This window comes from Phoca vitulina, unplaced genomic scaffold (assembly GCF_004348235.1).
Source record: "Phoca vitulina isolate PV1807 unplaced genomic scaffold, GSC_HSeal_1.0 scaffold34, whole genome shotgun sequence".
In the NCBI taxonomy this organism is placed as follows: Eukaryota; Metazoa; Chordata; class Mammalia; order Carnivora; family Phocidae; genus Phoca; species Phoca vitulina.
The window spans coordinates 21,254,661-21,269,215 of record NW_022589737.1 but is presented as its reverse complement, the minus strand read 5'-3'; the positions used below and the strand labels follow the sequence as shown (position 1 = coordinate 21,269,215).

The 14,555-nt window shown below is 36.5% G+C and overlaps 1 non-coding gene across 1 annotated transcript; it reads left to right on the top strand.

The window, feature by feature from the left end:
* Positions 1-6,690: 6,690 nt before the first annotated feature.
* On the top strand, positions 6,691-6,822 carry LOC116645935. Its single transcript, XR_004302048.1, has one exon. It is a non-coding gene; the product is annotated as a small nucleolar RNA SNORA72 (small nucleolar RNA).
* The last annotated feature ends 7,733 nt before the right edge of the window (positions 6,823-14,555 follow it).

The window sequence follows — 14,555 nt, the reverse complement described above, 5'->3', positions numbered from 1 at the left end:
CAAAATACCATCCACTTTTTTCAAAGAAATGGAGCAAATCATCCTAAAATTTGTATGGAACCAGAAAAGACCCCGGATAGCCAGAGGAATGTTGAAAAAGAAAAGCTGGTGGCATCACAATTCCAGACTTCCAACTCTATTACAAAGCTGTCATCATCAAGACAGTATGGTACTGGCACAAAAACAGACACATAGATCAATGGAACAGAATAGAGAGCCCAGAAATGGACCCTCAACTCTATGGTCAGCTCATCTTCGACAAAGCAGGAAAGAATGTCCAATGGAAAAAAGACAGTCTCTTCAACAAATGCTGTGGGAAAATTGGACAGCCACTTGCAGAAGAATGAAACTGGACCATTTCCTTACACCACCCACAAAAATAGACTCCAAATGGTTGAAAGACCTAAATATGAGACAGGAGTCCATCAAAATCCTAAAGGAGAACACAGGCAGCAACCTCTTTGACCTCAGCCGCAGCAACTTCTTCCTAGAAACATCGCCGAAGGCAATGGAAGCAAGGGCAAAAATGAACTGTTGGGACTTCATCAAGATAAAAAGCTTTTGCATAGCAAAAGAAACAGTCAACAAAACCAAAAGACAACCGACAGAATAGAAGATATTTGCAAATGACATATCAGATAAAGGGCTCGTATCCCAAATCTATAAAGAACTTATGAAACTCAACACCCAAAGAACAAATGATCCAATCAAGAAATGGGCAGAAGACATGAATAGACATTTTTCCAGAGAAGACATCCAAATGGCCAACAGACACATGAAAATGTGCTCAGCATCGCTCGGCATCAGGGAAATCCAAATCAAAACCTCAATGAGATACCACCTCACACCAGTCAGAATGGCTAAAATTAACAAGTCAGGAAATGACAGATGTTGGCAGGGATGCGGAGAAAGGGGAACACCCCCACACTGTTGGTGGGAATGCAAGCTGGTGCAGCCACTCTGGAAAACAGTATAGGGGTTTCTCAAAAAGTTGAAAATAGAGCTACCCTATGACCCAGCAATTGCACTACTGGGTATTTACCCCAAAGATACAAATGGAGGGATCTGAAGGGGTACGTGCACCCTGATGTTTATAGCAGCAATGTCCACAATAGCCAAACTGTGGAAAGAGCCAAGATGAATGGATAAAGAAGAAGTGGTATATATATAAATATATACAATGGAATATTTGCAGCCATCAGAAGGAATGAAATCTTGCCGTTTGCAACGATGTGGATGGAACTGGAGGGTATTATGCTGAGCGAAATAGGTCAGTCAGAGAAAGACATGTATCATATGACCTCACTGATATGAGGAATTTTTAATCTCAGGAAACAAACTGAGGGTTGCTGGATTGGTGGGGGGGTGGGAGGGATGGGGTGGCTGGGTGATAGACATTGGGGAGGTTATGTGTTATGGTGAGCACTGTGAATTGTGTAAGACTGTTGAATCATAGACCTGTACCTCTGAAACAAATAATACATTATATGTTAAAAAAAAAAAGAAAAAAGAAGAAGAAGAAGATAGTAGGAAGGGAAGAATGAAGGGGGGGAAATTGGAGGGGGAGACAAACCATGAAACTATGGACTCTGAGAAACAAACTGAGAGTTCTAGAGGGGAGGGGGTGGGAGGATGGGTTAGCCTGGTGATGGGTATTAAAGAGGGCACGTACTGCATGGAACACTGGGTGTTATGCACAAACAATGAATCATGGAACACTACATCAAAAACTAATGATGTAATGTATGGTGATTAACATAACATAATAATAATAAAAAAAATAACCAAAATTATAGGGGAAGACAATGAATGCCATGATTTAGACCCACAAGTCTAGCTCTAGAATATATTTTTTAAATCAGTGGATGTTTTAGGAGAGATATCAAATGTTTTACAGGGTTTTGAGCTGAGGAGAAATTGATCAGACATCTCTTTATGAGGATTATTTCATTATGGTTGCTGAGTGGAGAACAGACTCCAAACAGGCAAAGAAGCTAACAGTGTAATTTAGAGGGTCATTGTAGTACAGAGCTCTAGGCTATAGATGAGGTTTGCATCATCTGGGATGGCACTGATGGAGTGCAGAAAAGCAGTCTAATTACAGATATAATCTAAAGGTTTGGTTGATGGATTAAATGTGGTGAGAAAAAGAACAATTTAGTATAACTCAAGGATTCTGGCCTCAACAACTGGAAAAATGGGGATTCTATTTACTCAGATAAAGAAGATGGGAGAAGGAGCAGATTTGTGGGAGCAAAAAGACTTCAGTTTGGGGCAAGGTCAGTGGAAATTAAGGATTAGTAACATTAATTAGAAAATCAATGGCATTAGAGATTAGGGCTAAGGGTATGAATTGGGGAATAATTAGCCTATTAGGGAGTGAATGAGGGTCTTCAACATTGAGACTTTAGAAAGACAAGAAGGAACTGGCATTTATGAAGAAGGAGAATCAATGAGTAGTGTGGTTTGGAGGCCAGGAGCAAAGCATTTTAGGAATGGGGTCATCACTGATTGAAAATGCTACTGATACATTGTTTAAGGTGAAGTCTGAAAATTGATATCAAAATTAGAAATGTGGGGGGTCATTAGTGACCTTGACAAGAGTAGTGTCCTGGGAGTTGTTTTTTTTTTTTTAATTTGATTTTTTTTTTGACAAAAATCTAATTGATATAGATGTAAGAGAAAATAGGAAGAGAGAACGCAGACAGGAAATACAGGCAAACCTTTTAAAAATCTATATTGTAAAGGAAAACATAGAATAGGGTGACACCTAAAATGAATGCAGTGTTAAAGGAGGGATTTAAGATCATTTTAAGATGATATGTATCACAGCATGTTTACATACAGATGGGGATTATTTAGTCCTGACAAATCAAGAGAGTACAATACAATAAAATAAATCAAGGGGTTTTGATAGAGAGAACATAGAATGCTCTAGGGACACAGAGGAACATGCAACCCAGTCTAATGAGAAAGGAGAAAAAGTGACTAGTTAGAGATTTCTAGAAGTAATATCTGAATTCAATTGTGAGGAACACGTGTGAGTTAATCATGCTAAGAAGAATGTACAGAGCTTTCTAGGCAGAGGAAATTATTAAAACATATATTAACTGTACTTCTGATTTGCTTTGTAATATTTAAACTTTATTTTTCAGTCAAATAACAAATGCTTAGTCATCACCTTTTATGGCTGGCTTTGAACTACAGCGAATAAAGCCAAAGCTTGCCTTCATGGAGATTACATTCTGGGAACAATGAAATACGAACACACAGACTATGATAGTACCATGGTGTGGAGAAACAACTTGCCAAAGTTGGCTAGAGTGATAAAGGAAACCTGCTCTGAAGAGTGGGCATTTGTGTTGAAACCTAAAAAATGGGGCTGAGCCAAACCATCAAAGGGCTGGATGAGGGACACTCAAGGCAGGGGAAATAGCAATTACAAAATCATGAAGAGGGGCTTGTTCAAGGAACAGAAAGAGGATCAGTATGGCTGGAGTGCAGGGTGAGATTTGAGAGTAGCTTGTAGTTCCTAAGAGCAAAGAAAAGATGGTGGCGCCTGGGTGGCTCAGTCGTTAAGCGTCTGCCTTCAGCTCAGGTCATGATCCCAGGGTCCTGGGATCGAGCCCCGCATCGGGCTCCCTGCTCCACAGGAGGCCTGCTTCTCCCTCTGGTGCTCCCCTTGCTTGTGCTCCCTCTCTCCCTGCCTCTCTCTCTGTCAAATAAATAAATAAAAAAAATAAAATCTTTAAAAAAAAAAAGAGCAAAGAAAAGCCATTCACTGCTTTTAATCGGGCTTCTGGCACTTCCAGAAAGCAGAAGTATGCATATCCTCATTCCCCTCTCTCAACCTATGCCTCCATCATTCCAACATATGAAGGCTATGTTATAGCAAATAGCAAAATAACAAACAGCAAAAAGACAAATAATCCAAGGAAATTTGGACAAAGGACCTGAATGGAGATTTTTTCCAAAAAAGATATACAGATGGCCAACAGGTATATGAAAAGGTACTCAACAACATCAGGGAATCATCAGGGAAATGTAAGTCAAAAGGTACTCAACAACATCAGGGAATCATCAGGGAAATGTAAGTCAAAACCACAGTAAGGGGGCACCCGGGTGGCTCAGTCAGTTAAGTGTCTGCCTTCGGCTCAGGTCATGATCTCAGGGTCCTGGGATCGAGCCCCGCATCGGGCTCCCTGCTCAGCGGGAGGTCTGCTTCTCCCTCTCCCTCTGCCCCTCTGCTCTTCTGCCTCTCTCCTTCCTCTGCCCCTCTCTGCTTGTGGGTGCTCTCTCTCAAATTAATAAAATCTTTAAAAAAACCCACAATGAGCTATTACCTCACACCTCTCAGAATGGCTAGTATCAAAAAGACAAGAGAACAAACGATGGTGAGAATGTGGAGAAAAGGGAACTCTTACACACTGTTGGTGGGGATGTAAATTGGGACAGCCATTACGGAAAATAGTATCGCAGTTCCTCAAAAAATTAAAAATTGAACTTCCATAGGATCCAATAATCCCACTCCTGGGAATATACCTGAAGGAATTGAAATCAGCATCTTGAAGAGATATCTGCACTCCCATGTTCATCGTAGCATTACTTACAATAGCCAAGATACGGAAATAACCTAAATGTCCTTCATTGAATGCCTGGATAAAGAAAATGTTTTATGTATGCATGTGTATGTGTATATATTATAACATATTTATACATTTAAAATTTATATATATAATGTATATGTGTATGTGTGTATATTGTGTGCGTGTGTATATATATATATATATATAATTTATCCAAGTTACCTTCTGGAATAGTTTGGATGAGGCAAGGGAATATTCTGGTCAAATACTCCAGCTGCGCAGTTGTTCTGAGTCATGTTTGTATCATGATCTGGCCAAATTTCTGTGCTGTGGGATTTTACCATGTTAAAGTAATTACCCTCAAAATGTGTTTTACAGAGTAATTAAAATCCTCTTCAGAACAGCAACCAGGGCACAAGAAAGCCTCTGGATGGGTAACAGTTCAGCTTGTTTCATGAGAGAAAAACTGTGCATTTTAAGCCTAATGATCAATGAGAATATAATAAAGCCCATGAAACTGAATATACCACCCCATCCTTAGAGTAATGAGATTAACTTTGTGTATCTAATAGAGGTTACAACTTATTATACCATATATATTTATTATTTCTAGAATTTGCTTCACCCTTAGGGAGAAGTGGAAGTGGTGATGCAGGATTCCACAAGTAGAAAGCATACATCTCTTAATTAAAGACAGCATTAGATGTCTGAAAATAGGTACCTATATGAGTTTTACTAATACTCTCAAAGGGCAAAGATCTCAAAGCATGGATATGTACATACATATGCATATATATTCATGCATATGCATGTATCTATGTACATGTGTATGTACGTGCATAGACAGATGTATGTGTGTACATACATTTTTATAATTTTTTATCTTTTAATTTGTATTATTATAGTAATAATAATACGTGTTCCTGATTTACAATTTCAAATAGTAGAAAGGGGCATATACAAGATTAAAATGCTTCCTGCTTTTCCCTCTCTGCCCCACTTCCTTGAGGGGCACACTACCCCACTTTCTAATATAAATTTTTATAAATTAATGTTATGGTTGCAACCATAAACTGAAATGTTATTACACCTTTATTTTTTTTGTCAGTATATTTTCTTCAATTCGACGCTGTCTCTAGGCATCTTACCATTGTAGCTGAAATTTAGCAGTTACATTACCTACTACTTCCATTTTCTCTCCTTTCCAAGCCTCATTTTTGTTTTTCTAATTTTTTGTCCTTCTTGTAGTTATATTTCTTTACTGTAAAATCATACAGATCTCTACTTTTAGTCCATAATTGTTAAACAGTATCTACTAATACCTTGCTATGTAAGAAGAGGAAGTTAACTAATATATGGCTTCTCTCCTCTGTTTTTCCTCTTTCTTACTTTTGTCAGTTATGACATGAAGTAGACATTTTCAGGGTTCAATGATTTACAACATTCATGTTCTGTAACTAAACTTAACTCTCTTGAATATTTAGCCTACTCTTCATTCTAAAGATAGGTAACTAATGAAAACAATGTTATGAATAGGTAAAATATATCTCTAAATAAACAATACTATAATTCGACAAAAGAAAAGAAATTCAATTCTATTTCATGAAATTTGTCATTCAGATAAGAATTTTCTACATGTCTAGCTAAAGAGAATTCTCTTATACTCAAGTATTTGCTCAAAATTATTTCAAATTACATAAATAATTTTAATATATTTTCAGCTTATTTCAAATTACATAATTTTAATATATTTTAGTTTTTTAAAAAATGTTATTTATTTATTTTAAAGATTTTATTTATTTATTTAACACAGAGAGAGCACAAGTAGGCAGAGTGGCAGGCAAAGGGAGAGGAAGAAGCAGGCTCCCCACTGAGCAGAGAACCCGATGAGGGGCTTCATCCCAGGACCCTGAGATCATGATCTGAGCCAAAGGTAGACACTTAACTAACTGAGCCACCCTGGTGCCCCAGGTTTTGTTTTGTTTTTTAATTTTAAATGTTTTCCAGAGTTCTATTCTTTTGTTTGTTTCTTGTTGATTAAGAAAACATATGAAGATCTTTATTTTCCTAATCACACAATCTACTAATTAAACCCACTTTCTTCCTGCAAATATTCTTGCTGTTCTAATTGTGTAATAATCAGGGCAGGTTAAATATTCACTATATTAAGACCATGAATGTGTCCCCAGACCTACTTCTTTTCCTAGGTCTGGTTTTATAAATGCTGGTGATAAACAAAGTCTGATTTATATGATGCATCCTATGTGGGAAATGTCTGTGACTCTAGGTACCTGATCATTCTTGAGAAATGACAGCACAGCTAATATAATATCTTTTGAAGATAACCATTACTAATTTAATGATTACCAGTTGCCATTAAATGAATTATGAAAAAAAAACCCTTTCTTGTTGCAGACCACTTTATGAATTCACTTTTCGGTCTAGTTTGGATCTACTGCTTTCCAGGCCTACTGCACGTTGTCATCTCTGGTTTTAACTATCTGGTTTCCTACTTTATAGTTCCTACTGGCCTTGTATTAAATCTTTTTATATCTCGGATGTATTTACCATTTTGTTCAAATATATATTCAAGAAAACTTTTTTAAATAAGTATCTATGAGACATAAAATATCTCTGTCTGGTTTTTTTTAAACAAACAATTGGATTTGGAATTACGAATTAAAGATCATTTAACTCTGAACTTTGAAGGCAAGGCCCCATTACCATCAAGCTTGGTATGGGTGGTAGCCAAATGTGATCCCAATCTGAGCTCTTATTCCTTTGGAAGCAACTTGTTTATTTTTTCCATTCTGAAAGCTCATGTAATTTCTCTTCAGATTCAGAAATTTTGCCATAATACTCTTAGGTTCAAATCTTTTTATCCCATTATATTTGATTCTTAGCAAATTCTTTAATATAAAAAATGGCTTAAGATCATTGAAATTATATTCTTATTTTATAATTGTTATAATTTTATCATTTTTCTCTTAAAATTTCTGTATTGTTTTAATTCCAGAATTTCTATTTAATAGATGTAGGAATACCTACTTTGATCCTTTGTATTCCTTAATTTCTCTCATTTTCTCCATATTCTGGGACAGTTCATCATTCTGTCCTTAAGGATGAACAATTTGATTTAAATCAGATCTATTGTATTATTTAGCCATTCTATGGAATTTTATAGATTTTAGGAATCACATTTGAAATTTCCAAGAAAGTTTAGCTTTATGTAATTACTTTTTCTTCGATTGCAGTATTTACTTTTTATTGATCATCCTAATTTTTAAAGTTCTCTTTTGTTCCTTAAAATGTCTCTGGTTCTTTTTTCTATTTTGTTGTTGTTGTCAGTTCTTCTTTTTATTCATCTTTTCTCTTGCTCGCTGTTGCATTCCTCAAAAGTTTGATATTTGATGATTCTTGGTTAGACAAATTCGTATTTATGAACGAGGTCCTCAGCAGCTAAGTAAAGAGAGATGGCAAGGGTATTCCCTGTAGGTTTGTGGATCTGTTTCTCTGAAGTCCTGTCCTCTCTGCGGGAAAGGTGCCTATAGCATTTGTGTGGCACATCGAATGGCAGGCACCGCATCAAGGTGACCCAGGGCAATGGTTAAGGACATGGGACTCTTGAACCACACTCTGTACATGTCTCAGCTCTAGTACTTTCTAGCTGTGAACTTAGGCAAATTACTTAATATTTTTGTGCCCTAGCCAGTTTCCCTATCTCTTAGATGACGATAATACTGTGACCTACCACAGGGCTGTTGTGAGAATGAAATGAAATAATTTAATTGACATAAAGAATTAGGGAAGTATTGGCAATATTATTAGGAGCCAGGGGATGCCAAGAGCAGTCAGATCAGGTAGGGGCTCATCACATATGAAAATAAGAAGGGCAATATCAGGAATAGAGCAGCTGGCAGCATTGTCTCGCCTTTGATCCTCAACTGTCCCCACCCTTGTTAAGTTTACTTTGTTACTTTGATCTTTTTTGCTTCTCTCTTAAGCAAAAACACTCACGGCAGTTTTCCACCAGGCAAACAATGTAGTTTCTACAGGAAGCAGTTTTATGGGTTTATCCTGGGACAAATGCTAGGCACCCCTTCCCCTGTTTCTGGGCGCCTATAGGAGAGGAGGTGCCACCTGGTGAAGCTATTTGATAGGCAGTCACTAGTTATCTTGATTATGGGCAAATACTGTATTTTTTTTCTGTAGCTGCAGTTCTGGCTTTGAGCCTCTTTCAAGCCCACTAGGGAGAAGAGCTCCTGCTTTTGCTGATCATATTTTAGGCTTCAACCTCTTCTGCTTTGGTTTCTCAGTCAATATAATTGCATCCAATTATAGATTGCTCTAAAGAATCAATTTCTCTGATGTGCTAATGAGAGATATTTTTGTTTTCAGGGTTGCTTACAATGTACATCTATGCATCCTTGCTACCATTTCATAGTTAGGAAGAGGAAAAAAAAAAAACCATATGTTCAGTGTTCCATCTTTAACCAGAACTCCTACACAGATGTAAACTTAGGCAAAAATACATTGCTCCTTAAGAACAAAAATAACATTTTGATAATTATAAGATTTTTTTGTTTCCAGTTTATAGTAACACCCCCAAATAAATGTATTTATTTCTTCTTTGTCATTTCTTTTTTACCATAGAAGTATATGATTTTAAGACTTATCTTTCTGCACTCATTAGAGTATAGTGTGAGAAATTATGATGCCCTCATAAAACAACTTATAATTCTGAAAATAGTGTCAATTACTTTTTGCTGTTTACCCAGCTGAAAATAGTGTCTAAAAACATCTTTGAATTTAACTGAAAAGATGTGTGATTGACAAAATCAGATGTTATCTGTAATCCATTTCATTCTCTGGAGAAGATATTATCATTGTGGAAAGTTCATATAGGAAGATACCAGGAGAAAGATAAAAAACAAAACGAAACAAAACAAAAAAACCCTGGGATTTCAACCCTTCAAGAGAGGATCCATGACTCCATATAAGATAAAATAAATCTTTGGTACTAAAATAAATAAACAATTAAGTCGACCACTGAAGATCTTAAAAATACAGAGGGCAGGGTGAGAGTGAGTGCTAGCAAAGTGAACTTTGCCTCTCTGTTCTATGCATGTTGTCAGCAAATATTATTACATCTGAATCTTACCAGTGAGTCAGTGATATCTGGGTAATGTCTCCTTGTCACTCTGCATCATGTTCTCACTTTAGGAATCAAAGGCAAAGATAGCATGCATTTCCAGAATCACTGGAAATTACCAAATGTTATATAAGTAGCGGTATACACACACACACACACACACACACACACACACAAACACATTATTGCATACTTTTACTATAGTAAATAATCATACAGAAGTTAGTTTGCCATATTACAAAGAAAGAGCTTTGCAATATTCAGGAGACATTTTCTTTCATGTGCGCCTCCCCTTAGCACACACGCCTTGCCACTTAAGAACAAAATCATTGTTCCCATGAAGAATTCAAATGAGATTAACTATTTTTTTTTTTTTAAGATGAGTTAATTGACCGTTTCTGGTTACAAAGGATTAATGGTGCTGGACAAGCATAAAGTAGATTCAGTCAGCTGTGGAAACTTTTTCAAACAGCCCTGCCTACATAGAGAGCCAGCCACTGAAGCTTCTCCCCTCCTCTAGCCCTTTAAACAGGCACTGACCTTTACTGCAAAAACTCAATGTGGGTGGAGGGCTGATGCATTAAAAAAACAAAAACAAAAACAAAACAGGATCAATTCAACAAAAACATGTCCAATTTTGCCAGAGGTGGAAGTTTCATCTCTATTCCATAATTATGGTCAAGTGGTTTTAAGTGAGCTTTATGAAAATAAACAAATACCAATATCTCCACATTAATCAAACTTGGGGTGGGGGGTGGGGCAGAACTCCAGGTGTTGCTAATTATGGTGCTATAATTCAAGATATTCAGGCATATAGAGGATTATAGGAAGCAAACTTATCAAGTAAGTACATTAAATGGACAAAGATTTCTGTATTGTATATGTACAAACTTCGATTTATAAAACTTTGTAGTCTGTATATTTAGAATCTAAAATGAAATACAAACAGTGCTGTTTTTGAGACCGTACTTTCCCACTGCACAAGGCAAATTAGGCATCTTTTAATTGTAGTGGTATTTGCTCTGCTCAAAGAAATTAAAGTTTTCATCCACTGATTCATTTGACATAAGCATGCTTCAGTGAGCAAAGTGAAATGGAGAAAGGAGAGGAAGAGCAAGGAAGAGAGGAGCGTTCAAAGGAGTATTTGACAGTTTATCAAGGGGCAGGAAAGTTACCTCATTTTACAAACACACAGACACACACACACACTTAGACATCCTACCAAACAACCGTAAAAACTATGTAACCTCTTTCTTTCCCTTTCCCTCCATCCTTCCTCCCTGCCAAATTAAGATTATTATTCCTGAAAAAAAAATTATTTAGGTCAACTAGTTAATCCTTTGTAAACTATACTCAAGGAACTGGACAGGGAAGGCAAGAAAAAATAATTTTCTAAATGCATACTACTATGAAATATTCTATGTTGTGTATATGCACACGTTCTGAAAGTGCCCTCTCTGTGAGGGCTTCAGGTTTGTATGAAGAGCGAAGCACGCACGGCATCTTCCTGCTTCTGCTGACAGTAAAAATAACTCTTAACAAAGCAAATGTTCTGCTGATGTCGGAGAAATCTAAGAGAGACTGACATTTTGCTCTGGAAAAAAAGGGAAGATGTGGATTATTTTTCTGATTTTGTGTCAGCATATCTGTGAGGAATCCACTTATAGGGGCTCATGCCTTTAATGGCTCGAAATAGAACATCTGGGGTTGTCTATCACATTTTATTATACAGACAGCTATCAATCACATGAAAGAATTACACCTAGTAAAGGTTTATCTGTGGACAGACTGATAAAATCAATTCCTTGGAGGTCATTAAATCTGCATATGCAAGAGGTACATCGTTGGACAGAATTGCATTAGAGTTATCATCTGGTTTTGCATATACTAATTAAAAAAATAGCAACAATAACAGCTGATGTTTACTGAGAACTTACTTTGTGTCAAGCACTGTGTAAAGTGCTTTAAATGCCTCATGTCACTTCGTCTTCAAATCCACCCTATGGGGCAGACACTATTATATTCCTCATTGTTGATAATGAAACACAACTAGAGTGGGTAGTAATTTGCATGAGCTCAGGCAGGCAGTAACTGGCAGGACCAGGATGGGAACTTGGACCCTTTCCTCCCAGTGCCTGCATTCTAATAGACTGCATAATACCATGTCCTAGTAAATTTTGGCCAAGTTATTTTACATCCCTCTCTAAAAGACACTATAGTTTTTATAATTTGTCATAGAGGAGTTCGCGCTGAGGATTTTGCTATCTCAGTAAGACCTAAAGCTATATTGAGTCCTCGCTACAGAGGACAGCCCTAAGAAGTTCCAAGTATTGAATAATGTAGGCAATTGTCAAATCACTATGAAATTAATTAATCACACCTGAAATTAATATATCATTGTATGTCAAGTATACTTCAATAACAAATTTTTAAAAATGCATCAAATAAAATGAGATTAGTTGGTGGGTGGATAGAGGGATGGTTTGATGGAAAGCTGTGACAAAGCAAATTTAGTAAAACATTAATTTTAGGATCTGGATGATGCATAAATGAGGATTCACCTAAAAACTTTTTAGTTTGAAAATGTTCTTAGTGAAATTTTGGGAGAAATGAAGTTACTGGGTGAGGACATTGAGCAAGGAAGCCACCAAAAAAGCTCCCCAAAGAAATGGATTTTGAAGAACAATCTGAGAAAGGGCAGAATGACTACACATCAGTAACAGGAGGCAGAAATTTTTTTTTTTTTTTTTTTTTGAGTGAAAATTGTAGAGATAATGCAAACAGAGATCTCATATGGAGAGTGAGGATAATTAAAAAGAAGCATTGGACAGCCATTTGACAAAGTGTCAGATTTCAAAGTGGTAACAAAACCAGTGTTCATTCTATCAGAATATCTTGTCATTTTCCTTTATAGCATTTTGGTTACATATGCTTATATAGAGATTAAATATATGTTCGTGTAAAGGGCTTTCTACAGGTTTGTATAAAGTGTCTATATTTTATGTACAGTTGATATGGCCTCATACGTTATACCTATAATTGTATGTTGCTATACAGGGGGAATGTTGGTGAACCATAGGGTTGGTATATAGAATTCTCTTTTTAGTTATATGTAGAATGTTTTGCATTTGTGAGTAAAATTTTATAATTAAATAATCTGATCTTACTTGTTCTGTTACATTTCTGCATAAATGTATACAGCATTATTATATTTAAGATGTGTCCATCTCTTGCTCCAAGACGACATTGATGATTTAATCCTTTCTTTTGGCATCAGTCTTTGCACACTATTTGTGTTTGCATGCAGGATCTTTCTACCTCCAACAAAGCTGGTAAATTATAATGCTAACCAGATCTTAGTGTCTCTGACACTGTCTGCTTTTGCAGACAAGGAGCTCAGAATAGCAGTAATTTGCTAACTCCCTATGACTGGCTCACACACAGTCTTTGGCAGGGACGAGTGGAAGTGAGTAGGGGTGGGTGCCGCTGTGGAGAGAGCCCGGAGGGAAGAGCTCTTCCCCCCATTAAAGGACTCATGATGTGGGAAACTAGTCATTAAACTGTGTGCACACTGCATTACTTAGGCAGGGCCATACTTCTTTTCAGGAGAATTTTCCTTGCTGCTTTAAGAGCGTGAGTTCACAGTTAACCTGTGTGTAGTCCTAGAGCAAGAACTGTTGGACAAATGGCTGCATTCTATCATGTGGGTAGAAGAGGTACCAGCAGAATCCAAAGAATTGCCAGTGTCATCTGAGGACCCTGTGGTATAAGGGAAATAACTTGAAATAATAAACTCTAACATTCTGGAGTGTGAAGCAAAAGGAAAACTCAACACGCTGAAGTCATGGAATTACTCTTTGGATATTTGTCATTAGGGAAGCTAAAGTGATGGAACTCTGTGTTCCTTTTACTATCAATTTGAAATACTTGAATACGTAGCCTACTTTGTGATTGCTACAGGCTATTTTATATTATTCTGATTCCTTAGATTAATTCTGAGGTCTACTTATATTTTCCACATATTACGAAGAAGTTAACTGAGACTCAGAGAGATGAAGTAATTTGTCCAAGGTCATAGAGTTATTAGTGGTGGTGGGATCCTTACCTAAATGCATCTGATGCCAAAACCTAGAGTCTTTTTATTATGCCATATTATTTCATTACTAGAAAGAGAAGGAGATTATTTATTAACTGGGCTAGCTGCTTGATTTTCCTTTTAAAATCTTCCCTGTACAAATATTCTGCCTGACATACTGCACGAGTGCCCTTTTGATAAATGCTTTGCATTTCTGAGTAAAACTTCCACTCTTTATAATAAATACTCTGACCTTATTTAAATGGTTCATATAATGTTAGGGAGCCCAGTTCTCTTAGCTGGAGCCATGTAAAGCTATAGCTGACTTTGTTTCCAATATTTCAAGAACTAAAACATTTGGGACAAATCAGTGATTTTCATATGTTAACCCAAAATTTTGAAATAATTGGTATTGCATGGGCATGATTTATGTTTCATTATATGGACCTTGGCATATTTTAACAGCTCTTGTATTATGTACTGGTCTTCTTGCCAGCACTAAGAAAGAAAGGACATAGTGATAAAAAAATTAAAAAGAAAAATAACAAAAAACCTCCACAAATCAATCCTGGAATTATGTGGCTAAAAGACACATTGAGCATAAATTCACAAATGAAAACATTTTCAAATGTCATCTTGATGGCAAAATTTGCCTCTCATGAGATTTCACTGATACTATTCCCTGTTCTTTAAGTTTGATTTTTTTTTTCTTTTATTAAGACTCTCCGTTTCAACGGGAGTT